Genomic DNA, 9,865 nt, shown 5'->3' on the forward strand with positions numbered 1-9,865 from the left:
GCTCTTCCGGAACCGGTACAGAAATGGGTGCTTTTTTTACGTTGTTTACCTTAGTTACTGGGGGGTTTCGGGGAAGACCTATGTGGGGCACCTTTTGGGTGTGGGATGCTCGTTTAACCTCTGTATTCATCTCGTTTCTGATTTACCTGGGTGCACTGCGTTTTCAAAAGCTTCCTGTCGAACCGGCTCCTATTTCAATCCGTGCTGGACCTATCGATATACCAATAATCAAGTCTTCAGTCAACTGGTGGAATACATTGCATCAACCTGGGAGCATTAGCCGATCTGGTACATCAATACATGTTCCTATGCCCATTCCAATCTTGTCTAACTTTGCTAACTTCCCCCTCTCAACCCGTATCTTGTTTGTTCTGGAAACACGTCTTCCTATTCTATCTTTTCTCGAATCTCCTTTAAGGGATGAAATAGAAGCTCGAGAAGGAATAGCAAAACCTAGTTGACTTCCCAGCTCAAACTGAACGCGATGTAATCAAACTTATAGCTGACGCCGTAGAGAAAGCCCATATGCGAAGTGGAAAAAGTAGGAGTAGACATTGGAATAAGAGCTGTTGTCGGACGTTCATCAGTAACCGGTGTGATGTTAGCAATGGAATGCGTATCCGCTGTTCTCTTTTCTGCTGTGATTGAATCAGTAAGCGCTGCGGATCTTTTCGTATAAAGAATAAACCTCATTCGATCTCAGAAGGGATGAATACAAAGGAAGGGAGTTGCACTAGTCTCATAAATGCCAGTCAAAGAAAACTAACTAGCCAAAAGGCCAGGCCGGAATAAGCGAAAAAAAGGGATTGGATTCTTATTTTATTAGAGGATGACAATCTTTTCATGGGAGATATGTTGTATATCCAACTCCAGGTGCCGCAATTTTCGGAGAGTGATCCAATTTACTGAGGAACCTGGGTTAATCAAGATTCTATTGATTGTGGTTCCTTGGAATCTTTATTGGACCAAGGCCCTGTGACATAAAGAGGACGATTATGCTCCTCCCTAATAATAGGTCGTCGTCTGTAAACGTCACTGCAGCCATATAATCATCATATATATAAGGCTTCCTTCATCGACTGTTCTGCAAGGAAAGCCTGATACTCCTCAGGATTTAAGAAAACTTCCACCAAAGTACCCCTCCGTTCCGGAGACATCATTAGCGCGTCATATACTGTGAGCAAGGCGGGGAATCCTCATTGTGTACTACCTAGCTGACTCTCTTAGTCTATCACCGGAGTCTATCTAATGTCTCCTAATGCAGCTATGAAGGGCAATGCATTGTGGAAACCGGGCACTGAAAGATCCATTTGCATGGAAACTTCCAAAGCACTAACTAAAAAGACTGCAACGTTCGGATTACTTGACTCCTGCTCACCAGCACTATTACTACTGCTTGCTTCAAAAACTCCCGAACCATCATAGATAGCCAAAGTCATGTCACTCCCGCTCGGCGAATCAATCGCAAGTCCCAACCCAGAGAAAGAAAAAGGCGAAAGAGGCAGAGTGAAAGGATTGACTAATTGGTTGAATAAGTTCCGGAGGGGAGGTTAACAGAAGGCATGTTCCCATCCATAAGCAAGGAATTCAAAGGCCCATAATATCTACTAACGATTGGGGGGAAGATGTAGGAATCGAAAGACTCTTCATCTTCCTCAATGGAATTCCGGGCTTAGGTCCCCGCGCAGGGGTGATCTTTCTCAGACCTCTCTCCGGAGACCGTAATAAAGAGTCTTTGCTTACATTAGAAACGCGCTTCACTCCTTAAAAAGAGTTAATAATAATAATATTCATTACTTCACTGCCACGAACGTTAAAGAATCTTCCCTCGAACTTTCTTTCCACGAAATTCTGACTACGAAAGGGCAGTTTTTCAAAGCTTTATCATAGGGGGTGGAAGGAAAGAACTAAAATAAAAAGAAGATAGACTTTTACATCGTAAAGTGAACCAAGAACGGAAGTTACTTCACTGGCTGAGCTGACAGGCTGATAGGATTTACTCGCTCAAAGGCAAATCGCCAACCAACAGAGATAGAAGTAAAGGAATTCCGCCCTTTAGGGGCCAGTCACTCTATTTAAGAAATATAGGCCCTCAACCAACTCCTCCTAAAGTCTTTGATATTCCCTGCGAATAACCTGGCCTGGATGCACTCCTGCTGGGCTTGAACCCGACTATTCAAGTCATCCACATAGGCATGATCTAGCTTCTTTCTCATTAAACCGGGCGCGTTTAGATATAGATAAGTTTTTAAGGCATGTTTTCACTTTTCTTTCAACTCAGCTTGGTGATAGCTCATGGCTAAGATAGGTAGGTCCAGAGCTAGCTAGTGTTCAGAAGTCACTTAAGAAATTGAATATGGGTCCTATTAGAATAGGCTAGAATAGGCTGTAGCCGCAAAGAGATAGAGATTCGCATTCGGGAAGGGAACCATAGCAGCTGATAAAGGCAGCTGGTGGAGAAGAACCGGGCTAAGAGCTGGGGCCTTAACAAAAAAGCTGCAGGAGCGACTGCCTTCGTTGATTTCCCACGAAGGAATCGTAATCTCGCTACTCCCCCTTTCTGTCCTAAGCGGGATTCAAAACCTTGTGTGAAGGAAAGGCTGTCAAAGTCGTTGACCATTAATCCGGTTGAAGGACAAATGGACAGTAAATCAACAGAATCGAGTTGTTTGCAGGATACGGATTCGGCAGTCGAGACATCTATATCTATTTCATTAAGAAAGAGAGGAAAGGATGCAAGCAAGGAAGCGCTAACCTATACGACTGCTATTCTTATTGATCAATGTGGGCTAAAATAAAGCCAAAAAAGGGAACTAGAACGGGGCGAACAAAGGAAACGAAGCTTTGATGATACGTATCCATACCAAGCCCGGCGCTGCTTATTCACTAGAAAGAATGTGAGTGGGTATGACAGATTTCGTCTATAGGCGTGAAATAGGGTCTTTCACTCCTAGCGGTAGGAAGAGAGTCACTAGACTAGACCAGACACACCTGTCGATAGTGTACCCATCGGACGGCAGCCCTTTCGGTGCACTTATTGGAGTGCTCTTGGGGCCTGCCGCTTTCTCAATAGAAAATGGAAACTGTCAAGATTAGCCTACTGAAAGATTTTTCTTCTTATATATGTCATTTCTTTATTTATTTATTTTCGTTGATCGGTGTGAACCCGAAGTCAATTCATTCTCTTTAGCTGAAGTCAATCTTCATCCTTACAGCTGACCGAGTCGAAACCTACTGCTCAAGTCTGACGAATGCCGTTCATGTTCCTGGTGAAAAAGAAAAGAGTCGCTTTCCTTCCAGGACCGGATAAGGTCAAACTCTGGGCGGGCTGCCAGGTTTCGCCTACGCTACGGTTTCAAATCCCTACCCTACGCCTTACGAGGGCGCCCTAGCCAGATTCACTCCCAAAGGTCCATCAAGCCTTTGAAACTAGTTCAAATAGTCGTCAAAGTCGCAGTCAGTCTTAAGGGCCTGCTTTCAACGAGACTCTCTTAGCTGCATCAGCTTGTAAAACTCTCTCTCCTTCACCAGGAAAGGGAGAGCGGACAAAGTACCAGACGATTTGGGTTGGGTAGAGCGTACGATAAGAGTAAGCAGACGATGTCGATAGAAGACGATTCGTGGGATCTTCCTCAAAGTCAAAGAAAGATAAAAATGAGCTAAAGAGGTTATGCCCAGCCCATGGAATTAGATGTCGAATGAGTACGATTTCGAGCATAAAGAGAGAAGAAAAAGGAACTTTTTAGCAAGATAGCTGCCAGAAAGACTGAGCTTAGGTGCATAGCGCTAAAATAAGTGGTTGAAGAGTAGCTTTCCATCCCGACAATGACTCTTTCCATTTTTGGGATTTCACTTAAAAAAAAGACTGGACTTCAAGCAGCAATGAGAGCAAAGGCAAGGAATTGATGCGCCCCTCCAACAAGAAAAGGGAATGGGGCAAGGCAAATTTCCAGACAATGGCAAGTGCTTGAGAAGGAGCTGTGAAAGAAGGGGCTGCTAGAGAATAGGGAGCTCTTGAAGAAGAAGGGATTTCGGGGTGAACGGCATTCTACACTAGCTGTACTTTAGTAGTTTAGTAGCGCCTTTTGAATCAAATAGGCGAACCCTTTCCGAAAGGCGAACAGCCCGCATTGCAAGCAAATAGATAGCCCCCGCCCGTTTGAGTCGTTGCGAGCCGGAAAGCGTACCGGCGGGTCACGAAAGGGCCGCTTGCTTAATCTTTATTTTATTATATATAAATACAAACAAAGAAGAAAATCATTTTTTTATCCAATTGTTCATTCCTGGGAAGAGGAAGAAGCAGATAGAGCAAAGGCCTCCTCCCTCCCTCTTCCCGAAGTGAGCGAATTGCATGTAGAGATCCGTAGGGGCTTATAGTTTAATTGGTTGAAACGTACCGCTCATAACGGTGATATTGTAGGTTCGAGCCCTACTAAGCCTACCACCCCCTTCTCTTCACCCGATACAAGAAGCTTGACCCCATCGAAAAGGGCAAAGTCCCCTCCACTCTTCATTTTATGGGAAGACATCGCGTTCCTAGTCGATTTCCCTCATTGCACTGTCCCCTTAATGCTACGAAGTGAAGCAGGCATAGAGACCAACCGTAGGGTCTCTATCCTGTGATCTTTCATCAACCCCGGCTCGGTATCGGTAGTCTCAGTCTTTCCCTGCCTGCCCTGGTATGAGTTGAGAGTCTCTGAGGGAGTCTTATTCTACTCTAGGCTCACTCCACCCCCTGTGTTGTCTTATTTCAGGAGGGACTAGATTGTTAAGAAATCCCTGACTCTGTCTTTGGGCTAAAGCCTATAGTTCTCTCCTCACTAAAGGAAGTCTCTTAGTAAGTAGCATCAGCTCTTCCGGGGGGAAAGCCTAAGTAAGGAGTATTCGCGGGCTATCCACAAGCATTCTCCCCCTGACCCGCCTCCCAACCTCAAGATCATCAGCGGACGACGCCTTCTTCCGAAAGCCCATTTGTCTAAGGGCCTCCCTCTTTGCTTTGCCCCAGCGAAAGAGACTGAAAAAGAGCTCTTCCGGAACCGGTACAGAAATGGGTGCTTTTTTTACGTTGTTTACCTTAGTTACTGGGGGGTTTCGGGGAAGACCTATGTGGGGCACCTTTTGGGTGTGGGATGCTCGTTTAACCTCTGTATTCATCTCGTTTCTGATTTACCTGGGTGCACTGCGTTTTCAAAAGCTTCCTGTCGAACCGGCTCCTATTTCAATCCGTGCTGGACCTATCGATATACCAATAATCAAGTCTTCAGTCAACTGGTGGAATACATTGCATCAACCTGGGAGCATTAGCCGATCTGGTACATCAATACATGTTCCTATGCCCATTCCAATCTTGTCTAACTTTGCTAACTTCCCCCTCTCAACCCGTATCTTGTTTGTTCTGGAAACACGTCTTCCTATTCTATCTTTTCTCGAATCTCCTTTAAGGGATGAAATAGAAGCTCGAGAAGGAATAGCAAAACCTAGTTGACTTCCCAGCTCAAACTGAACGCGATGTAATCAAACTTATAGCTGACGCCGTAGAGAAAGCCCATATGCGAAGTGGAAAAAGTAGGAGTAGACATTGGAATAAGAGCTGTTGTCGGACGTTCATCAGTAACCGGTGTGATGTTAGCAATGGAATGCGTATCCGCTGTTCTCTTTTCTGCTGTGATTGAATCAGTAAGCGCTGCGGATCTTTTCGTATAAAGAATAAACCTCATTCGATCTCAGAAGGGATGAATACAAAGGAAGGGAGTTGCACTAGTCTCATAAATGCCAGTCAAAGAAAACTAACTAGCCAAAAGGCCAGGCCGGAATAAGCGAAAAAAAGGGATTGGATTCTTATTTTATTAGAGGATGACAATCTTTTCATGGGAGATATGTTGTATATCCAACTCCAGGTGCCGCAATTTTCGGAGAGTGATCCAATTTACTGAGGAACCTGGGTTAATCAAGATTCTATTGATTGTGGTTCCTTGGAATCTTTATTGGACCAAGGCCCTGTGACATAAAGAGGACGATTATGCTCCTCCCTAATAATAGGTCGTCGTCTGTAAACGTCACTGCAGCCATATAATCATCATATATATAAGGCTTCCTTCATCGACTGTTCTGCAAGGAAAGCCTGATACTCCTCAGGATTTAAGAAAACTTCCACCAAAGTACCCCTCCGTTCCGGAGACATCATTAGCGCGTCATATACTGTGAGCAAGGCGGGGAATCCTCATTGTGTACTACCTAGCTGACTCTCTTAGTCTATCACCGGAGTCTATCTAATGTCTCCTAATGCAGCTATGAAGGGCAATGCATTGTGGAAACCGGGCACTGAAAGATCCATTTGCATGGAAACTTCCAAAGCACTAACTAAAAAGACTGCAACGTTCGGATTACTTGACTCCTGCTCACCAGCACTATTACTACTGCTTGCTTCAAAAACTCCCGAACCATCATAGATAGCCAAAGTCATGTCACTCCCGCTCGGCGAATCAATCGCAAGTCCCAACCCAGAGAAAGAAAAAGGCGAAAGAGGCAGAGTGAAAGGATTGACTAATTGGTTGAATAAGTTCCGGAGGGGAGGTTAACAGAAGGCATGTTCCCATCCATAAGCAAGGAATTCAAAGGCCCATAATATCTACTAACGATTGGGGGGAAGATGTAGGAATCGAAAGACTCTTCATCTTCCTCAATGGAATTCCGGGCTTAGGTCCCCGCGCAGGGGTGATCTTTCTCAGACCTCTCTCCGGAGACCGTAATAAAGAGTCTTTGCTTACATTAGAAACGCGCTTCACTCCTTAAAAAGAGTTAATAATAATAATATTCATTACTTCACTGCCACGAACGTTAAAGAATCTTCCCTCGAACTTTCTTTCCACGAAATTCTGACTACGAAAGGGCAGTTTTTCAAAGCTTTATCATAGGGGGTGGAAGGAAAGAACTAAAATAAAAAGAAGATAGACTTTTACATCGTAAAGTGAACCAAGAACGGAAGTTACTTCACTGGCTGAGCTGACAGGCTGATAGGATTTACTCGCTCAAAGGCAAATCGCCAACCAACAGAGATAGAAGTAAAGGAATTCCGCCCTTTAGGGGCCAGTCACTCTATTTAAGAAATATAGGCCCTCAACCAACTCCTCCTAAAGTCTTTGATATTCCCTGCGAATAACCTGGCCTGGATGCACTCCTGCTGGGCTTGAACCCGACTATTCAAGTCATCCACATAGGCATGATCTAGCTTCTTTCTCATTAAACCGGGCGCGTTTAGATATAGATAAGTTTTTAAGGCATGTTTTCACTTTTCTTTCAACTCAGCTTGGTGATAGCTCATGGCTAAGATAGGTAGGTCCAGAGCTAGCTAGTGTTCAGAAGTCACTTAAGAAATTGAATATGGGTCCTATTAGAATAGGCTAGAATAGGCTGTAGCCGCAAAGAGATAGAGATTCGCATTCGGGAAGGGAACCATAGCAGCTGATAAAGGCAGCTGGTGGAGAAGAACCGGGCTAAGAGCTGGGGCCTTAACAAAAAAGCTGCAGGAGCGACTGCCTTCGTTGATTTCCCACGAAGGAATCGTAATCTCGCTACTCCCCCTTTCTGTCCTAAGCGGGATTCAAAACCTTGTGTGAAGGAAAGGCTGTCAAAGTCGTTGACCATTAATCCGGTTGAAGGACAAATGGACAGTAAATCAACAGAATCGAGTTGTTTGCAGGATACGGATTCGGCAGTCGAGACATCTATATCTATTTCATTAAGAAAGAGAGGAAAGGATGCAAGCAAGGAAGCGCTAACCTATACGACTGCTATTCTTATTGATCAATGTGGGCTAAAATAAAGCCAAAAAAGGGAACTAGAACGGGGCGAACAAAGGAAACGAAGCTTTGATGATACGTATCCATACCAAGCCCGGCGCTGCTTATTCACTAGAAAGAATGTGAGTGGGTATGACAGATTTCGTCTATAGGCGTGAAATAGGGTCTTTCACTCCTAGCGGTAGGAAGAGAGTCACTAGACTAGACCAGACACACCTGTCGATAGTGTACCCATCGGACGGCAGCCCTTTCGGTGCACTTATTGGAGTGCTCTTGGGGCCTGCCGCTTTCTCAATAGAAAATGGAAACTGTCAAGATTAGCCTACTGAAAGATTTTTCTTCTTATATATGTCATTTCTTTATTTATTTATTTTCGTTGATCGGTGTGAACCCGAAGTCAATTCATTCTCTTTAGCTGAAGTCAATCTTCATCCTTACAGCTGACCGAGTCGAAACCTACTGCTCAAGTCTGACGAATGCCGTTCATGTTCCTGGTGAAAAAGAAAAGAGTCGCTTTCCTTCCAGGACCGGATAAGGTCAAACTCTGGGCGGGCTGCCAGGTTTCGCCTACGCTACGGTTTCAAATCCCTACCCTACGCCTTACGAGGGCGCCCTAGCCAGATTCACTCCCAAAGGTCCATCAAGCCTTTGAAACTAGTTCAAATAGTCGTCAAAGTCGCAGTCAGTCTTAAGGGCCTGCTTTCAACGAGACTCTCTTAGCTGCATCAGCTTGTAAAACTCTCTCTCCTTCACCAGGAAAGGGAGAGCGGACAAAGTACCAGACGATTTGGGTTGGGTAGAGCGTACGATAAGAGTAAGCAGACGATGTCGATAGAAGACGATTCGTGGGATCTTCCTCAAAGTCAAAGAAAGATAAAAATGAGCTAAAGAGGTTATGCCCAGCCCATGGAATTAGATGTCGAATGAGTACGATTTCGAGCATAAAGAGAGAAGAAAAAGGAACTTTTTAGCAAGATAGCTGCCAGAAAGACTGAGCTTAGGTGCATAGCGCTAAAATAAGTGGTTGAAGAGTAGCTTTCCATCCCGACAATGACTCTTTCCATTTTTGGGATTTCACTTAAAAAAAAGACTGGACTTCAAGCAGCAATGAGAGCAAAGGCAAGGAATTGATGCGCCCCTCCAACAAGAAAAGGGAATGGGGCAAGGCAAATTTCCAGACAATGGCAAGTGCTTGAGAAGGAGCTGTGAAAGAAGGGGCTGCTAGAGAATAGGGAGCTCTTGAAGAAGAAGGGATTTCGGGGTGAACGGCATTCTACACTAGCTGTACTTTAGTAGTTTAGTAGCGCCTTTTGAATCAAATAGGCGAACCCTTTCCGAAAGGCGAACAGCCCGCATTGCAAGCAAATAGATAGCCCCCGCCCGTTTGAGTCGTTGCGAGCCGGAAAGCGTACCGGCGGGTCACGAAAGGGCCGCTTGCTTAATCTTTATTTTATTATATATAAATACAAACAAAGAAGAAAATCATTTTTTTATCCAATTGTTCATTCCTGGGAAGAGGAAGAAGCAGATAGAGCAAAGGCCTCCTCCCTCCCTCTTCCCGAAGTGAGCGAATTGCATGTAGAGATCCGTAGGGGCTTATAGTTTAATTGGTTGAAACGTACCGCTCATAACGGTGATATTGTAGGTTCGAGCCCTACTAAGCCTACCACCCCCTTCTCTTCACCCGATACAAGAAGCTTGACCCCATCGAAAAGGGCAAAGTCCCCTCCACTCTTCATTTTATGGGAAGACATCGCGTTCCTAGTCGATTTCCCTCATTGCACTGTCCCCTTAATGCTACGAAGTGAAGCAGGCATAGAGACCAACCGTAGGGTCTCTATCCTGTGATCTTTCATCAACCCCGGCTCGGTATCGGTAGTCTCAGTCTTTCCCTGCCTGCCCTGGTATGAGTTGAGAGTCTCTGAGGGAGTCTTATTCTACTCTAGGCTCACTCCACCCCCTGTGTTGTCTTATTTCAGGAGGGACTAGATTGTTAAGAAATCCCTGACTCTGTCTTTGGGCTAAAGCCTATAGTTCTCTCCTCACTAAAGGAAGTCTCTTAGTAA

General features: G+C 44.9%; 2 pseudogenes; both read left to right on the plus strand.

The window, feature by feature from the left end:
* Positions 1-5: 5 nt before the first annotated feature.
* Positions 6-4,010, plus strand: LOC127744604 (putative cytochrome c biosynthesis ccmC-like mitochondrial protein; annotated as a pseudogene).
* On the plus strand, positions 2,908-9,034 carry LOC107466742 (putative cytochrome c biosynthesis ccmC-like mitochondrial protein; annotated as a pseudogene).
* Positions 9,035-9,865: the final 831 nt, after the last annotated feature.

Source organism: Arachis duranensis, unplaced genomic scaffold, assembly GCF_000817695.3.
Source record: "Arachis duranensis cultivar V14167 unplaced genomic scaffold, aradu.V14167.gnm2.J7QH unplaced_Scaffold_65126, whole genome shotgun sequence".
Taxonomy (NCBI): Eukaryota; Viridiplantae; Streptophyta; class Magnoliopsida; order Fabales; family Fabaceae; genus Arachis; species Arachis duranensis.